A 19,995-nucleotide genomic window follows, 5' to 3' on the forward strand; every position below is an offset into this window, starting at 1 on the left:
GTACAATAAAAAAATCTAGATTTTCATACTCTCGTTAACAAAAGTGGGGTGGAAAAGTTAAACTAATAGAAGTAGTTAAAATGAATTTTTGACGTTTATAGTCGTCAATGGCAGTGGATGAGTTAATCTCGAAAATAAAGAAAAAACATTTTCTGGAATTTTTTTCTGAGCAGATCTCATGCGGATTCATCATTCATTTTTGTTGTAAAGTTTTCGCAGTAAACATCAGCTAACCTTAGCGGGGGAAACGCAACTCTCCGTGTTGTTGACGGCCATAAACGGGTAAATATGTCATCACCGCATTGACGTACGCTTCCAACGTTCCATGTTAAATACCTTTTCCCTGGAGGTGGTACTCGTTTCATGTACTGTAAATACCAGCAACCCACTTGCTAGGAGGAGATCGTCGTGTTCCGAGCAAATGTAAGGCAGGCAAACCTCGCCTCCAGCAAGACTAAAAGTGTGCATCAGAGTAAAACAGTTGTTGACTTTGTTTGAACGTCGGCGTGTCAAAGCCCGCCCTGGGGAACGCATCGCTCCCTCTCGACATGTGACAAAGACTCGCATGAATAACAATGTCATTTTCTCACATACACTTCTCCTTTTCGTCTTCAACGCAGCCCCGCCGACAACCTCTCGTCCCCCTTTTTTCTTTTCTTTTTTTTCTTTTTGCGCTCCTTTCCAATTATTCATACACACTTTGAAAGTTTGGGCGTCGTGCCCCGGATCGACGGTGACACACAAACTGCATTATCCTTGCCGTAAACTAACGAGCGCCGAGTTCATGTGTTTTTAATTGAGCGCCAGTTGGGGACGCAGATGTGCGAACAGATGCGAGGAAAGGGTGGCGGAGATCAGGGATCTTAAGTGGCCACACGTGGACACGAAAAGAGTTACAAGTGATAGTTGTTGTTTGTTAGTTAGCAAGCTAGCACAAAGAAACAACAGTTTCGTAAAACTTTGCAGACTGGCGGCACGTCTGCAAATCGAGAATACGGTTTGGTGAGGTTTCAAACAATGATGTGAATAGGAAAGTTTCACTTTTTGTTATGGTTACAGTCCACTTATACTGGGGCCCTAGTAGGTCGTCGGATTGAAAGTTGTTTGTTTTTTGGACTAAATTTTAAGATAGAATTCAGAGTTGTTTGACTTTGGGACCAAAGTTTAGTTGAAATTCTAAATTTGTTGACATTGGGCCAAATTTTAGGTCCAAATTCCTGTTTAACTTATTTGATTTGATTTTTATTTTTTTTAAATCAGAATTCTGAGTTGTTTGACGTTTGAACACATTTTTGTTGAAAACTGACAATTGTTGTTTCACTTTTGGACAAATTTAAGGTCAGAATAATTAGTCAGAGTTATTTGAATTTTTCTTCAAATTTCAAGTTGGAATTCTTAGTTGGACCAAATTTCAAGTTAGAATTCTAACATGTTTGACTTATAGACCAACATGTTTAAAGTTCAGAAATTCTAAGTTGATTGAGTTTGGACCAGATTTTAGGTCAGCATTCCCATTGGTCGACTTTCTGAGTTATTATTATTTTTATTTTTTTTTATTATTCTTTTTAGGAGGGAATTCCCAATTTATGGCACAATTTGGATATTTTTTTTAATATTGGGTCATTTAAAATCTGAAGTTTGAATATGCTTGAATTTAGGAACAATTCAAAATTTTAGGTCATAATTCGCAGTTGTTGTTTTTTGTTTTCAGATTTACTAGTTGCTTCATATTTCTGTTAAAGTTTTAGGTCTTCATTTTTTAATGAATTGTTTTATAAATTTGGCATCTAGTCCAGATTTTCTGCCATTTTGAATATATTTTTAAATCAAATACCAATCAAATTTTTTAGTATTTGTATTAATATTCCAGTACATGAGCTTCTACCAAGAGCCCATGAGCAAACCTCCTATTGGTGTGGCGCGCACCTTTGCTGTGACTTCCTTACCTATTTTCCACCTCTCTCCCACGAAGGAATGAATAAATCATATGCGATACGGAATGCGATCGAGGAGGCACGAGTTGAGAGTAGAAAGGCGTGATTATTCTTTGCTCCACTGATGTCTTATCTCCCAAAGTGCCACGAAAAGCACGAGAGACTTTGTGTCACTTTGCGACGGGAACGACAGCGGCTAATTTTGATGCGAGATGAAAGGCGGCGCGGACCTTCCTGCTCAAATTCTGTGTCCTCCGGCAGAGGCTGTGTGATATTGATGGCCGGGTGCCCGCAGCCAAAGCTAACGTTATAAACCATCCATATTGTTTTACCTGACGTTGCCGGCGGTGACGAATAAATGGGAGCGGTTTCGGCTTTCCAAGCAGGCCAGCGAGATGTCAAAAAAGTTGGCAGCGACCGCTTAGATCGGATACACAGCGGGAACAAGCGCACTTCCTGTCTGTGGCAATGTTATAAATCATACAAACGTGAATGCTTGGATTGTTTTTTTAAGGGGTTATTACACTATGCAGGCAAGTGAGCCAACTTACGAATTTTTCCATGAAAGGAGCCGTAAACTCAAAATTACTATAAAACAATTCTTGTATTTAAAACAACATAGATTTGCCATGTGCAAAAGACTGCTTAGCTTAATGCTAATAAACTATGCAAAATGCCATTAAAATGCTAATGGTTAACATCAATAATTACGGTTTTAGAAGAACAATACTAACAGAGATATATTCTTTATCCTCGACAAAAATGACTCATATTACAGCATCTCAAATGACTCAAGTCATTTAAAGTAGAAGAAAAGTCTTCTTCATTTGTGTCTGCATGACTGCACAGTATTATACTGCCTCCCAGTGGCCAAGGTTGGCACAACAGAAGGAGCAGAACAATCAATCGAATTGCTTCGTTAAATTCTTTACAGTCATATTTAATTATGTTATTGCTCTTGTTTTAAAAACTAAAATTTCACCCAAAAAATTCTAGCAAAAGTTTTTTCCTTCCTAAATTTTCCAATAAAATTGAGTCAAAAGTCTAAAAACTTGGAATTATGTTTCTGCCCCAAATTTTTATTTAAAAAATTGTAATGGTCCAAAGGGGGAAAAAAATCCAAGTTCCAAGCTAAAATTTCATATAATGTTTGGTCCAAAACTCAAACAACTTACAATTCTGATCTAAGATTCCAAACTATATAAATATTGGGTCCAAAGATTAAGAACATGAAATTTCATACTAAAATTTTAATGAAGAGTTGATCCAAAGTTTGGTTTGATGTGGCCAAGAATTTCAATAAAACAGACCAAAAGTCAACGCGATTCAGATCAAAAATTCGAGAAAGAAAAACATTTTCTTTCCTAAATTTTCAACCAAAATTTCAAAACTCAAACTAAAGTCTGCAAGTCTCTCAGGCTTGGAATTCTGACCAAAACTTAAACATTTCAGCTAAAACTTGCTCCATAAATCTTATCAACTTTAACTTTTGAGGCAAATTTTGGTTGGGATTTTAAGTAAAAATTTAAACAACCAGTATTTGATTCCTTACTCTGTATTATTTACAAACCTGAAAAACAAGCTTATTTTCAACACAGAGCAACTTCCTGGAGCGGACGGGGCACCCCCCCCCCCCCCCCCACACACACACACACACCCCACCAAGTGGGAGCGTGGCCAGCCTGTACATTAGCAAGAATACGCTTGGGGACGGGACGTTGTATAATGCGGAGTCCGTCCCAACGCTGAGTGCTGCTCATCTGCTCGCACTCGTCTTCTGTCACCCCGTCCCCCGTCGTCGCGGTTACCCCCCCCCCCCCACACACACTCCCCCCTCCCCCGCATCCCCTCCCGTCTCTGCGCTGAAATGACTTTAGTCAGTGAGGGAAGAATCCATTTACAATGTGTGCTTTATAACATCTTCTTGACAATGCAGTAGTGGATTAGAGACATTTGTGATGAATCTTTTATAAAGACCCCCGACCCCCACCCCGCTCTCCTCCTCCTCCTCCTCTTCCTCCATCTTCTTTCTTCTCCGTGTGTACACGCCACATGTGTCTGTTTGGATGTCACAGCAGAAGAAGAGCCGGCAAAGACAAAGAAAAAGAGGAAGAAGGGTGACAAAGAATTGTCAAGAGTCGGGCGGCGGGCATTAAAATTCATCCGCGTGGAACTTCTTTTTCCTTTTTGAACAGCGCTCGTCCTCTCAGACGCCCCAAAGACGCGCTCTGTCCTCATCAATACTTCACCGCCATTTTGACACCCGCGCCGCTTCGTGTCTTTCGTGCGTTTCTTATCGGAGACGTTCGCCTTTTTCCCTTCCGCTTAAAAAAAAAAAAAAAAAAAAAAAAAAAAAACGCCCCATTTCAAAATTAATGTCAGCCCAAAAGGAAATATAGAAGTGCGTCTCAAAGCTGACATGATGTTGTTCTCCGTTATTCCCTTTGAAAAGCCATTTTGTTCGGCGAGCTCTGGCGAACAAACACGCGCACGCTTGTCTGGTCCGACCATGTGGCCCGTCTTTCTACTCCGTCGCTGAAACAGACCAACACGCACACCTTGACTTGTCACTTGATAAGTTCTTCAAAGTAGCCAAAAACCGTATTGGACTTTCACGCTGTTTGCCTTAATAACACAATGCGTCTGGAAAATGAGTCACAAATTCGTCACTTTTTCAGATTTGCTTACGTCACAGCTACCGATTTCTATTCTTCATTGTTCTTTATTTGTTTTGTACAAAACATTTGTGTTTACATGTTTGAGTGTCATCCCAGCGGAACTTTGCTCGCGTATAGATCATTAATTTATCAGAAGGTTTTCCAACTCGTCAGACTTCCGTACCAAAATGTTCTTACCATTTTTTTGGGGTGGAATTTGAAAGTTTCTCCATTTGTGGACCAAATTTGTGTTGAAATTTCCGGTCAGCGTTCCAAGTTGTTCAATTTCTGAACCTAATCTTAGGTTGGAATTCCCAGAAGTTCGTTAAGAACAACTTTTCTGTGAAATTTAGGGACAGAATTCTGCGCTATTTTACTTTTGACTAAATTTTATGTCATACTTTGACTGGTTTAACTTTTGGGTAAAATGGTTATTGAAATTTTAGGACATAGGCCAAATTCACAGCAGTTCAACTTTAGGACCGAACATTTATTCATATTTTTGGTCAGATTTTCCAGTTGTTCCAGTTTTGGAACAAACTGCCAAAATCCATCCACCCATTCATTATAGAATTTTCAAGTAGGAATATTTGTTTGTATTTTGGACAGATTTTTCTTGAAATATTCAATCCCATGTATATAACTGGATTTCCTTCTGCCAAGATAAATTGAAATACATGGAAAAACCTAAAAAAAAATGAAATTGTATGGTGGTCATACAACTTGGAATATCCAATATCCTAAAATTTCCAATTTGAGTATAACATTTTAATAAAAACACGACCCAAAAGACAAAAAAAAACTAAAACTAAACTAGCACTTCTGAGCTTCGATTCCAAAAGTCAAATTCTAACAAACAAAAAAAAAACAACTTGGGAAGATTGGCAGAAAACTAATCTTTCAAACAAAAAAATGTAGTCCTGAAATTTGGACTTTAAAGAACGGACTTAAAACCTTCCTTTTTAGAAAGACGTATAAATTGTGATTTTTATGATTGTTTTATCTTATTTATAGTGTTTTTATAAATGTAATTTGTTTTAATACATTGTTTTTTACTCACTGTAGCACGTTGAGGTTTGATGTCAAATATAAAGTGCTTTACAAATAAAATGTATTATTATTATTATTATTGTTGTTCCAAAAGCCCCCTAAAAAAAATCTGAACCTCAAGCAAAATGAAAATCAGAAATCGGGGAAAAAAAAAAAAGGTTAATGACATCAAGACAACTATAAATAAGAACTTATAAATGAAATGTTTATCATCAAAGGTGATCTTAACCACACATTTTATCGTCGAAGCTTTGCTATTAACTACAATTAATTTATCGAGAAGAGTCCGATTTGTTCATTGAGAAAGTACGAACCTCCTTGTATGCTCTTTTTTGGCCCTGATAAATGATCGCAGAACTCATTTTAGCAATACAATCACACCAGAAGTTTTCCTAAAGCTCCTACTTGTAGAGTAAACTTCTGGCAGTGTAAATGAATCCTTAAAAGTGTTACGTTGAGATAAAGCACATCAATTTTGTGTTTATAGGTTTAATTTGTAATGAACTATACTCAAGATTATGAGAAATTAAACTTTTTTTTTTTTTTTCCTCTGTGTCCCTTTCATCGCTTGTGGCCTTTCCAGCTCACCTCCCCCCGTCCCCCATTGTCCGGATTTGGAAAAAAAAGAAAAAGAAAGAAAAAAAAACAGGATGCAAAAGAGAGAGCAGAGCGCAGCACAGCACGACGACGCAAACGTCGCACGGGAGAGGACGATGAAAAATTGATGGGCTTTCCATTTGAATTCAAGGTAGGCATCACTCTGCGTAAGTAGGCCTGTCTCTTTAAATCAGAGGAACTGTCGCCCGTGTGACTGCCTGTTTACAAAATAGCAGTCTGAAAATGAGACCTGCTCCCCGCGGACAAGCTAACTTGTCTAAATATAAATAATGAACATGGGATAAATAATTCCCGCCGCTTGCATAATGCACACGGCGACGGAAATTCACTTACACCGGTGAAACGGGAGGACTCCAGGTAGTTCATGCTCCAAAGTACAATTGGGGTGCCGGAAGTTGACCCCGCGCTCGCCACTGTGACTATTGTGAAGTGACTCTCGTGTCCACGGTCCAAAAGTTGAACTACTTGGAATGTTGACCGACAACTTTCTACAAAAATGTGCTCACGTAGTTGAAAAGCGCTGGCAGGTTTTGAGACCAAAAATTACAAGTAAATAAATAAATAAATTTGACCTAAAAATTTTATGAGACTTTTTGTGTTTTGAGTAAGTTGGACTGCTGAATCAAAATTTGGTCTAAAAGATGAAATCATTTTTAAATTTACAAGTTAAAAGTAAAAATATGGAATTTTGAATGAATTTTTAATGAAAAATGTTGACACAATTTCAATCAATCTCATAAAAAAGAAAAAAATTGTGTGCCAATTTTTTTTTTCCTAACGATTGAAATTCTGATCTCCACATTATGAGGGTGTGTGTGTGTGTGTGTGTGTGGGGGGGGGGGGGGGGGGGTTGGGGGTAAATTGAGTCCAAAAGTTTAAAAAACTTGAAATTCTTTTTTTTTTTTTCCTTTCCCGAATAAACAATACTGAGCTCTCCGTAAAGAAAAAAAAAAACTTCTGAGTTAAAATTCCATCAGAAATGTGATTCCATTTTTTCATGTCAAATTTTGGTCCAAAAGTCAGTAATTCAGAAGTCTGAATTAAAATTGCAACCAATATTTATTCCAAATGTACAAACCTAGAAATTTAGAGCTAAACTTTCTTTAAAAAAGGAAAAAAAACTGACATTTTCAGAAAAACAAACTAAAATGTGGCCCAATTGTCAAAAAAAAACTTTCGATTTCAACAGATTTCAACAGAAATGTGATCAAAAAGTTCAAAAACCAACAAAAAAAAACTTCAAAAATGTCAACAAATATATTCCTAATTTAAAAATCTCATGATTCCGACCTAAAATATCATCCGTCCGTCCGTCCGTCTTCTTCCGCTTATCCGGGGTCGGGTCGCGGGGGCAGCAGCTTTAGCAGGGAAGCCCAGACTTCCCTCTCCCCAGCCACTTCAGCCAGCTCATCCGACGGGACCCCAAGGCGTTCCCAGGACAGCCGAGAGACGTAGTCTCTCCAGCGTGTCCTGGGTCGTCCCCGGGGCCTCCTGCCGGTAGGACATGCCCGGAACACCTCCCCAGGGAGGCGTCCAGGAGGCATCCGAACCAGATGCCCGAGCCACCTCAACTGGTTCCTCTCAACGTGGAGGAGCAGCGACTCGACGCTGAGTCCCTCTCGGATGACCGAGCTTCTCACCCTATCTCTAAGGGAGAGCCCGGCTACCCTGCGGAGGAAACTCATTTCGGCCGCTTGTATCCGGGATCTTGTTCTTTCGGTCACGACTAAAATATCATCTCAAACTAAAATTTAAAAACATTACCCCCTTCGCCGGATCACTTTTAAGGAGGCATTTGGAGGACGCCAAAGGTGGGAGTTTGGCGCTTCCCTTTTCTCTTGTGCCGGGTGTCCTCTGCAGAACAAGCCTTGTGATAAATGGCTCATTACGGGAAGTGCCAAACGCTAAAACTGTAATTAGCCTTAATTGGCTAATTGGATGGAGTTGTTGGACGGCATCAGCTTAATTGCCGCCCACCCCTCCTTCTCCCTCCTCCTTTAGTTTCCGAGCTTCCCTTGCAAAATGGAGCTTCTTTTTTTCCCCCTTTTTTCTTTTTTTTTTTGGGGGGGGGGGGGGGCGACGACAGATCGTGCGAAGATCCTTCACACGCGTGGCTGAGCATACAAGCTAGAGGTGCTCCGAGTGTTCCGCTAATAACACCAGCACGAATTCACGCCCTCCAAATAGGTTAATGTGTTTTGGCCCAGAGGGGCCGATCTACCTGCACGGCCATTAGGCAACAACACTGTTAGCTGGCTGCCAGTGAAAACGAGTCGAGACCATCTTGTGTGTGTGTGTGTGAACCACAAAGGGGCTTTTGTTAGTGCACTGGAAAGTGTCACTTCCGGTGCTAGGCAACCTCTGGCCCGTGGGCCGTACCTGAAATAGCTCCTGAATGGGGAAAAGGTGCCCTCATGTATATACAGTGTATAATAATAATAATAATAATGTGCTTTTTAGAGCGATACGGTAAGTAACCTTTCGCAGACAAAAGGTCACAAATTGCTTCACAGGTCAAATTGATCACACAGATAAAAACAGTCAAATGCAAATTATAAAACAAAATAAAGGTTAAAAAAAAGAATCAGCAGAAATCAGTATTGGTTTAACTCTTTGAGCGCCGTTGACGACAATTCAGATCAACGGGAAACTTATCGAGCACCAGCGATGGAAGCCGTTGTCAACTACATTTATTTTATTTATTTTTAATAGGAATGGGCGGGAACAAAAGTATTGGCCATCTCTGGTTTGATCATTGATTATGATTCGGCAGATGACAGCATTTGGGTCTCTTTTGGATGACGTCACCGTCCATCAAAACAATGCGAAGCTTATTGGATCTTTGGAAATTGGACGGTTGCAACCAGCTGTGACTGATCCAAGTGTTTGTCTCATTACGTCTACTACAAAGACACACAACAAAGGAGAGGAAAGATGAGGGACATTATTTAAATTTACAAGTAGAAATGTGATGACAAATAGTACGCACGTGCACACGGACACGCACACACAATGCACATGCATGCAAGCTTGTTTTCTGTATTTTTGGGGGGGCCAGAACAGGTGAAACCAAAACCATGTTCTATTTAAAAAAATATATAAAAATAAAAATATATATAACAAGATAAAATTAAATTTAAAATAAAATAAAATAAAATAAAATAAAATAAAATAAAATAAAATAATAATAATAATAAGGTAGAACTTGAAACTTTTTTGTGATGAAAGAAGAGTCTAATCTTTTATTTGGTAGTTTCTGTGTTTACATAATCATAAAACACAAGATTCTGTGGGCGTAAAATGATCAGTCAAAATTCACTGCCACTCAGTCAAGTAAGTTATTTTTTTTTTAATGGCTGACATTGAAAGAGAGTTAATTATGCTTAGTATTGTGGTTAGAATAATTATTAGAAACAACACTCAGTATGATTATTATGTTATGACTGTTGATATTTATATTTTCTTGACGTGGTTAACAAAGCTTTTCGATCAAATGTGATGTAAAATGTCCGCGCTCAATGAGTGTAGGATGAAGAACTTGCATGTTTCATTTAAATCAACATTTTGAATAAGTCAAACACATTTTTTGCTGCTGTGTCTCATGTTTAGTTTCGGAGGAAAATGTAATCAAAAATAAATTGAATAAGGAGTTTTTTGTAAAAGACATTTTTTGACTTTTTTCATCTTTCAAAACACCTGTTTAGAAAGAAAAATAATAATGGAAAAACCTCTGAAAATTATTACATTTATTATTAAATTGTTCTTACTGTAGAAAAAAAACTTTAAAAAAAATAGACATCTTAATCAAATTAATTGTGCTGCTTGTAAAAGCAGCATTTATCATGTTTGATTCTAAACATCTGAGAAATATTTTGGGCTAAAATGTAATTAAAAAGATGTTTGGAGAAGATTTCTTTACTTAAAATGATCTTTGTAATAACGAAAAAGTTTTTTTTTTTTTAACAAATTAAATATTGTTAAAACTTCCACAACTGTAATAATAATTGTACTGATTATGTATCTATTTCACACTGCACTTTTATGGACTGCAAAACGATTTACTTACTTCTCCAATCTTTAAAACAACATTTTATTATTGCTTCCTATATATTATTATACTAAATCATAAAATATTGTGAGCTTTAATGGGGATATTTTTTTGTCACAGTGCACATTGAAGTGCTGCAGTATTTGATGATATTTGGTATCAGCCTGACCCCTAGTGGTGCCCAAACGCACGCCACTCCATTCATCACAGCCCTACAAAAAAACAAAAAAATCATCTGTAAAAACATGTCTTTGTGGCAGTTAAAGGGAAAAATAATTTGCTATTGTGGGGCGATCAGTGGTTTGTGATTGATGTAGCGATACGTGTCGAGAGATTGAGTCAGGGGCGGGTGGCAAAAAGGCTCTGGGCCCTTACTTTACTTGACACGGCGGTGTGTTTATTGTATTTTGAGTAAATGAAGCCATTATTCATCAGAGTGCGGGCACACGAGCTGAAAGTTCAACTCAATTGTTTTCCCCTCTTGGAATTAATGGACATGGAAATAATTTCTTCCCGGGTCAAACTGTGCCTGTCGCAAACGTTTTACGAACTCAACAGGCAATGTTGATCAGAAACATTTAAACACTCTTTCCAATGTTGATATTATGACATTAAAATGTGCAGATATAATTGATATATGCTTTTAATATTATAATATGCTTAGAATGTTATAACTGGGGGGGGACTGAGCTTCATTGTCTTAGCGGAGTTGCAGATATGCTCATTTAGAGGCAGGGGGCGCTGCAGAGTAAACATTGCCAGGAGGGCTGCCAACTCGGCTGGCCTTGATCTCGAGCACTTGGGGGAGGCTGCCGTTTTATTTTGGGACGTGGCGGTGACTGTGAGAGTGACAGAGGGCGACTAGGAGAAGGAGGAGTGACAGATAGATAGACAGAGAAAGAACGCCAAAGAGGATAAGATAAGAGCAATCCAAAAGAGGGCTGAGCGACCATACAAGGAGACAGTCACAGGAGGTAAAGAGAAGGGGGGGGCAGAAAGCAAGAGAAGGAGGTGGGATGGAGGTGCAAAGAAAAGGGGGACAGATAAGAAATGTGGGAGAGGAATGATGTGCAGGGAGGGTAAGGGAGGAGAAAGGAAAGATGTAAAGGAATGGAGAAAAGAGGCACGTAAAGGAGGGTGTGGAGATAGAAAAGTGAAAAGGGGAGGATATGGTTGAACCAGAAGGAGGTTAAGGAAAGAAGGGGCATGTAAAGAAAAGGAGGGATGCAAATGGTTAAGGAGTGAGGAAAGGTGTAAGGAAGCTAAAAAATCTCACTCAATATTAATTTACTTGGGGTAATACTTTGTAACTTTATTGTGGTGTCCTCGTTGGCCACCAGGTGGCAGTATAATACTGTACAGTCATGCAGACACAAATGAAGAAGAGCAGGCTGCTTCTACAAATGGAAGTGACTCAGTCAGAAAATGTAATATTAGTCATTTTTTTCGTAAAGGATAAATAACATATGCCTGTGAGAATTATTATATTATCTGTCTGAACGTGTTGCTACGTTTGTGTCTAAATAGCCGTTGGTTTTAAAACCGTGACTAGAGATGCTAACGTTAGCATGTTAATAGGGTTTTGCATTGTTTGTTAGCATTAAGCTAAGCGGACTTGGCAAAGCAAGGCTGTTTTTAAATTCGCAAAGTTTCCGTTTTGTGTTTAGTGACAGTAAGTTCATATGGGAGTCGTCAGGTCACTCATATCTCTTAGCACGACCGTATGAGGATCAGGGGGGATTGTAGGAAAAAGAGGTAATGGAGAGGGACATAAAGAAGAGATATGAGAAGGAAGATTACATGGAGATGGAAGGAAGGAGTGTCACAAAAGAAGGGATTAAAGAGGAGCGAAAGGAAAAAGGGTAATTTTAAAAAAAAAAGATGGAGGAAATGGTACATGAGGAGAGATGAGACGTGGAAGGAGAGTAACTAAGTAACTAAGATTTTTTTTTGGGGGGGGGGGTGCGATTTAACGTGATTTCCTAAGTTCCTCATCACATGTATTTTTAATAAGCACAAGCAATAAATTCTTCCATATTCCAAAAAACAATAGCAGATTTGCTCTTATTGGTAATGGTTACATATTAATTTGAATAATTGTTCAGCCCTAATAAGTCGAGCGCAAAGTTGTAAATGGCGGGACACTTAAGAAGACAAAGTAGAGAAGGACACCGAAGAGGAAAAATGTGGTCAGAGCATCAGCGCAGCGACACAAAAAGCACATTGTCCTGATTTAAAACTCCCGAGCTTCCGCTTCTCTTCGGGCCCCAGAAGCTCACACACGCACACAAACACACAACCAAAATGCTCGTAAAGCTGTCGGCGGACTTTACAGTTGAGGGGCTGAGACGTTGGTGAGTCACTACGAAGACTCGTGATTCACGAGTGCGCGAGGGGGAGGCGAATAAAGCCGGCCGGCCAGAACTCATCCTTAAAGAGGATTTTTATGTGGCCCAGTAGAGTGTGCGTGAGGGGACGGCGCCACGTGACGTGCTATATCTTCATCATTTACACAGCGAGCATGTGGAACTTATAGCGACCATTGGAATGGCTTATAGATGGCAGCAAAAGGCTATTTTTGTCTCAATGAAACTCTCAATTCACTTCAACGTAGTTCCTTGACACCAAGATGCCTCAAGTAATACTTTGAGTACAAAAACAGCAAATTGGCTACAAAAAAAATCCACGACCAAAAAATGGATCTCCCTACGGTTGAGTAACTAAAATTTCAATTTATTTTAATAGTAATGAGAAAAAAATCGTTCTTGCGCTTTCATCCTCTATAAGTTTAACACGGAGACAAACTGGCGGTGATTGTTTTACAGTCTTCAGACAAGCAACCCAACACGCATGCCCACACAGATAAATACGTGCCTCCTCAATGAATTGACATCCTCACGTTTTAAAATCCCCCTTCTCCATTATCCGGGAATGCGTATTTCTTAATTATTCATGGCAGAGGCATTGAAGCAGCCAGGTCTTTTAAATTTTTCATTTCCCAGCAGCTTCAAACGAGCCCGTCTCATAAAAAGGGGACCCACTTTTTATTATTATTATTATTATTTTCGGGGTCTGGATGGTGGTGATGGGAATAGCTGCGGGGAGGAGCTGGCGGGAATTTGGCATCTCCGGGTGTCTCGTTGCTGTTTGGTGACAATGTGCAAAATGGAACAAATCCAGGTCAATTAGCAGGAGGATTCAAGAGGCCTCACTTCTAAAGGATGTGGATGGGAAGGAAGTGTTGCAACGCACAATGTTGGCCACTAGATGGCGCAAGAGGGTCGGTGTTGAAAAAACATTATGGCGGTACGTTAACGTACTCTACAGAGGTTTTAACAAACAAAATAATTATGTGCATGTAAAAAAAAAAAACGTGAGTTTGTTTTGTCATGGTTAGACATATGTGGTAAAATAGTGAAAAATATATATAATTAATTATTCAAAATTTATTTTAAAATATTGCTAGAAAACAGGGACTGTTGAAATTTAAACAAGTAAATAAAATATTAGATCTGACTTAAGAGCACTATTAATATTATTATTATTATATTGTTAATGGTAATAGTAATACATTATTAATAATAACTAGAAACGACGACAATATTTAGCTTTAAAAATTATACGGCTCTAAAAATGGGGCAAAACACTAAATTAAAGTGTCTAAAAACTTTTGCAAAAACAATGACGAAAAAGTTCATGTAGCCCTGGAAAAAATAAAAAATAAATAAATATAAGATGAGAACGCTGTGTGTCTGAAAATTATGATAATCCTCATTGTCGTTACTGAAAATGTGTGTGCGCCGAGAAATATAAAAATAAAAACCGGACTGTCCTGACATAAGAACACGTGTGTTTAAAAAACATTGAATAATAATACTAGCTACAAAAATATGTATGATGCCCTCATATTATAACTACATCAAATATGACATTGAATGGTGCATGTAAACATAAAAGCCTTCCAATGTCAATACCCACCCCCAAAAGTGTCTTTTACCACCCAAAAATAAATAAATAAATAAGAAACTCATTGTGTGAAGTGTGTGTGCGTATGTCACCTGGAGAGCACTTTCTCTGCACTCTCCCGTGTGCTGCTTGTTAAAAGTGTCAAAGTAACACTCTCGGAGGGGGAGGGGGAGTGCGTGTGTGTGTGTGTGTGTGTGTGTGTGTGTGTCATTGAATTTAACAGGCTGTTTGCATCCTAATATATTGTCACACACAAATGGTCATAATACATGATGCCACACACACACACACACACACACTGGCCCACATCCAGATGGTGCACGTATGCGGTTGTAAGTCTCCAGTCTGACCTTGTGAATCATCCGCTGTTTTGTCCACTAGTCACTTTTAATATGGTACAGTACAGCAAAGCCCCATTTATCATGGAGGATACGTTCCGGACCCAGGATGGGTGAAATTCCATTAACTAGAGGGACCATACAAAACAACTTATTTCATATAAAGAAGATTCACACGTTTCTACAAATGAGAAGTCTCAAACCGTTTATTTGGTGCTCCTCGTCGAAGTTCAAGAAATACTGTATCTAAGTTGAAACATCAAAATGTTCAACAAAATGGAATCAACAGAAGTCTGCATCGCTGGAACGGAGAGTGCTGGTGGTGGTATGCATGGTGAGCAAAGAGAGGTGGGGTCTAATAAGTTCAAATGTGTTCAATTGTATGCGAGAGGCTTTATTTTTGAAGGTATGTAAGACCTACAGAAATCAGTGAACAATTACTGTTGATATGCTGAAATCAGAGGATTTGGGCAATTTTAAATAAAATAAAAAAATGGCTCCAAATGATTACTCGATTATTTAATTTGATAATCGATTGCTTGCCGATTAATCGATAAATTTTGACAGCTTTAGTGTATTGTTATTATGATGCACACAATTTCTACTTCCTCTACAATTCATGCACATGTGACACAGCAGCCACTTGTGCCATTTAGTCTGGCACTAAAAACCACAACAAATTATTCTTTTTTTTTTTCTTCTTCACCGTATAAACATATTAGAGTTTTGGGTGCTTGCCAGACGCGCCGTGGATTACCTCGCACCGCAGAAAAATTGGCAATTGGTGTGCCAGAGTAATGGAGGCTAATTGCTTGAGTGCTGGCCTAGTTTGTGTTTCAAACAGATTGCAGGCCAACCTGGATGAGAGCACAAGTAGCCATTAGCAAGCACAAAAAAAAGAAGAAGGAAAAAAGCCCTGTTAAAAACGAGGGCCCGACCGATATGCGTTTTTCTAGGCCGATGCCGATACTGATTTTTGGCAGGGAAAAAAAGCAGATTCATGTTGATGTTTGCATCCTTGAATTTTGAGAAAATAAATGCTTTGAATCCTTGAAATATCAACTTTAAACATAACTTGAAAGGACAAAGACAAAATAAAAATAACGTGAAATAAGAATAGAATATACCCAAATAACAGCAACTGAAAAAACAGTAAGAACAAATACTGACTGTTCCTGTGCGTTTTGGCCTCTAGGGGGCAGTATGGTGCAGTGCATTCATGGTGTACGCACTTAATGTGAGTACAGAAGAAAGTTACGATGAAACTCATTTTTCACTCATTGGAAGAAAATTGCGCCTTTGTGTCGTGTTTTCTTACCTGTGGGTATGTGTTCGTTATTTGAAGGAAAAACACTCCCGAAGTTGATGCTAACTTCCGGTTAGCATTTGAATGGGATCCTCCCTCCGCTTTCAGCATTAGCGCTAGGCTAGTGATGTTTTTTAAAAAAAGAAGCATGTTTTGTATTTAAATATACAGTCAGTGTTATTCTTATTGTTGTGTTTAGTTTTACAGTTAACTCCAACTGGGATGTCATTAAACATTAAAGGTCGCTCGGGGGACAAAAGAATAACATACGCTACACACTTGCTAGTTGCTAGTCATGACACGCAAGCAAAATGGTACGTTCACATAATCATAATCTGCCATTTGGCCCAATTGGCCGATTGCTTTGGCAGTTGTTTGAAGGGCAATAATCGGCCGATTAACCGGTCGGGCCCAAGTTAAAACATTGATTTTAGGTAGCATTATAACACTCCCGTCATACAATCAGGACAAGTTAACAAGTGTTCAATAAAACTGAAATAAAGTCCAATTATTTACTCCTGATAGGGAGGCAATGGAAAATGAACATGTTTCATGTTATCACAGCTTTCTGACATTTCTACAAAACCTTTTTATACTAAATGTCGGTACAATATCCTACTAAACGTTTGTACAATGTTTCTCTTTTGTGACCATTTGTTATGAAACACACAGGGAGCACGGAACAGTTGTTCTCCTGCCTGTTTGTCCCGCCCTGGCTCGTGCTAACCAGCCAACAACATATGAAGGCGCAGCGAGGGTTAGGATATTGTTTGTTCTCGGGGCCCCACCGAAGGCCGCCCGCGGGTCACGCACCCTCCGACCCTCGCCATCTGCATTGCGTCTCCGCTAGCGTGGCCAAGGCGGCACGGGGGGAAGCTGGCACGCGCGGCGGGCCGAGCTCCCTCCCGCGTTAAGAAGGTCGAAGGTTGCATTTTTGCTGAAGGTCGACCTTCCTCCGGGCTAAATAAAGAACACGCTCAGGCTATCGCACGCAATTAAAATCACAACAACCACAAGCATTTGTTGGTTGTACAAATTCAAATGAGAATTGCTTCAAAAGCGAACATGCTAACAGTAGCTAGGCTAGCAAATAGTAACATAAATATGAAAAGTAAATGTGGAACAATTTGAAAATGGAATGGTTTTAAACGGACAAAACACAACACAAAAACTTTTTTTTTTTTACAATAATATGGTAGAATATGGTATTTTGGTTAATATGTGTTCCAGCCATTTTTATCCATCTCAGGGGGCGGCCATTTTGCCACTTGCTGTCGACTGAAGATGACATCAATGTTGCTCAGGTCTCAGTTAACAACCAATCACAGCACAGCTTCAGAAAACAGGTGAGCTGTGATTGGCCGTTGCCTAGGCAACAATGGTATCTTCAGTCGACTGCAAGTGGCAAAATGGCCGCCCCCTGAGATGGATAAATACGGCTGGATCTTGTTGCATAACTCATATTCCATAAATGTAATATTAATCAGAATGTCATGTTTTAACTAGTGAGGTCACATATAACATATTGTTAAGAAATGTTTAAAGTTGACTTCCCCTTTAATTTGGGGATTTTAATGTGAAAATGTGAATTTATGACAAGTGTAAATTATTATAACATTTTAAAGTTGGAATGGTTTTAAACTGTTGAGAAATGTGCAGAAATAATTAATAAATAAAAATTAATTAAAATAAATAGTTAATTTTGTCTTGGGTAGTAATGTGGAAGACTGAAAAAAGCTGGAGTCATTGAAACATGGAAAAATAATAATTCTGCATTCATTTTGGGAATTTGGGCTTGTAAAATAAAGAATACTGAAATTATTAGGACCTGGGGAAAATAGTTCCCGAGATCTCTTGAATGAGCTGAACATTTTGAAGTTGTCAATGGTATTAATCAGTTGAGAGATGTAGGAAGGTACGTGACTCTGAATTCGGGAACTTTAAAACACCATCTCCACATGACTTTAAAAATCATCTTTAATACTGCGTAGAGAACTCACTTGCAGCTGCTGTAAACCCCACACAGACTGTTGACACACTTCAGTCGGTGCTGCTGTTTTGGTTTGCAACAGCACTGATTTCCGTTGAGTCACACGGTATTGGTGTAGTACTGCGGTTTAGACAGATGGTGGTACTGTCACCCTTGACTCCCTTCATTGCGTTTTCCCTCACAAATTTCATAAGTGGCCACCTTAACACCACTCTCCTTTGTCCTCTCGCCGCCATCGATCACCTTTTGTGCAGTGGCTAAAAACATTAGGGACACAATTCAATGACATCCAGTACAAACATAATTATGCTCACTTTTGATTGACACTGTCACAGGTAGATCGTTAGCTCGACTATGCTATAGCACTAGTAAATGGATAACTAATGATGGAACCTAAATATTAACAGATTTATACAAAATAAAATATTTCCCAATGTTGCTACTGTAAATATAATGTATTCATTTTTCTAAAGACACATAGAATACCAAAATTTGCATATAAAGTTCAATATACGCACACAAGTGATAAAGCATGTTTGCTTGTCTTTTTTTTTTTTTTTTTTTTTTTGCCACATGATGTCATATCACGTGCGCGCAATGTTTTAATTAAAAGGGTTCACCGCGGGGTCACACTCGGCTATAGCTCCAGTGGGTAAATATTTGCTTCATACTATCACCGGGCGCCATTATGGCTCTCGGTGTACTGCACAATGCATTTCTGTGTGTGTGTGTGTGTGTGTGCGTGTGTGTACACAATTAGTCAATGCCTACATCTTCCTGTACCCCCCCCCCCCCCCTCCTTCCATCCCCGCACTTTTTCTTTACAGCTGTAGCTCGGCACGTTTTGATCAATAATGTGTCCTTGGTTGTCAAGCTGAGCCCGCTGACCTTGGCAGCCTTTTGTCTCCTGCCAAGAGGCCAGTGTACGCATGTACAGGTTGTAAAAGAGGGGGAAAAAAAAAACACGTGCAACCTAATGAATCACATAAAAAGAAGTCTTAGTTGAATTAGGCCGTGTTACAAAAAAACAACCGCAAATATACAGCTTAGTGTTATCTCCATAAATTGTCGTCCACAAAAATGACGCACCTTTCCTCAAATGTGACACTTTTTTTTGCTGCACATCAGGAGAAACAAAAAGAGGGATTGAACGTGGAACATCCATTTGAGCTCCTTTGCTAACCAAAAACAGCAGCACCGATTGTGAGATGACACCAGTATTTACATGCTTCAGTGGGTGCTACTGTTTTGGTTAGCGAGAGAGTTCAAACATACTTGAGATTTAAACCTTTCATGTCCATGTTGTTAACAATGGGCGTCTATTTGAGTGAGTTGTTTATTTTATTTTATTTTTCAGTAGACTGACACTAATTGATCTGATTTTTATTAGATTATTGAGATTGTTGTAGATTTCCTTGACAGTTTGGGGGGAAAAAAATGAGATGTACCCCCATATTCGCGGTGTGGCATTGGTGAATTCACCAATTCTGAACAAGCATCAATTATTTGTGGATATTCACGGGGTCCACTAGCAACACAGCTTAATAGATGCTCGCTCACTCTCTGCAGTTGAGTAAACAACTGACCCTGGCCACTGCATGAGTGCTTGTGGAAGTTGACATGTTCTATGTGTCCCGCAGTCATGCTCCTTATTGCACTATAAGCACTAATGGATTTTTGAATGGCCGTCTAAGTGACGGATTTCTGCCGCACTTTGTGGCACTATAGAACAGGCCTATGTGACTACGCCACTGCTAGCTTAGCTCTCCTATTTGTTCTTATTCGTTATATCTTTTCGACCCCCCCCCCCCTTCCATACAAAAAGGTCATCCCGTAATGAGTTTCTGCCATTGGGAGCAATTAGTACAATATTATTAACTTCTAATCCCTTCTCTGAAGCCTTGTGGTTAAAATAGTAGTCAGTCTTTTTATTGCTTGCTTCAGGGATGAACTGAATGATTGCTTCATTAGGTTGCCACCGGCAACGGGATATTAAGGTGTTTCATCTAAGGAAGTGGTTCTTGAACTTTTTACACCAACTAGCACCACCCCAAAAAATACTTTTTAAAACCGGTCTTTTTTTGGGGG

General features: G+C 39.1%; 1 long non-coding RNA gene across 1 annotated transcript in view; it reads left to right on the plus strand.

Moving 5' to 3' along the window:
* The window catches only part of LOC144055293 (uncharacterized), a 115,734-nt gene that overhangs the window by 82,956 nt on the left and 12,783 nt on the right, over nucleotides 1–19,995 (plus strand). Inside the window, exon 3 of the long non-coding RNA XR_013294826.1 lies at nucleotides 6,225–6,389. This is a non-coding gene — a long non-coding RNA (uncharacterized LOC144055293). The remainder of the gene's footprint in view (nucleotides 1–6,224; nucleotides 6,390–19,995) is intronic.

Source organism: Vanacampus margaritifer, chromosome 7 (genome assembly GCF_051991255.1).
Source record: "Vanacampus margaritifer isolate UIUO_Vmar chromosome 7, RoL_Vmar_1.0, whole genome shotgun sequence".
Taxonomy (NCBI): domain Eukaryota; kingdom Metazoa; phylum Chordata; class Actinopteri; order Syngnathiformes; family Syngnathidae; genus Vanacampus; species Vanacampus margaritifer.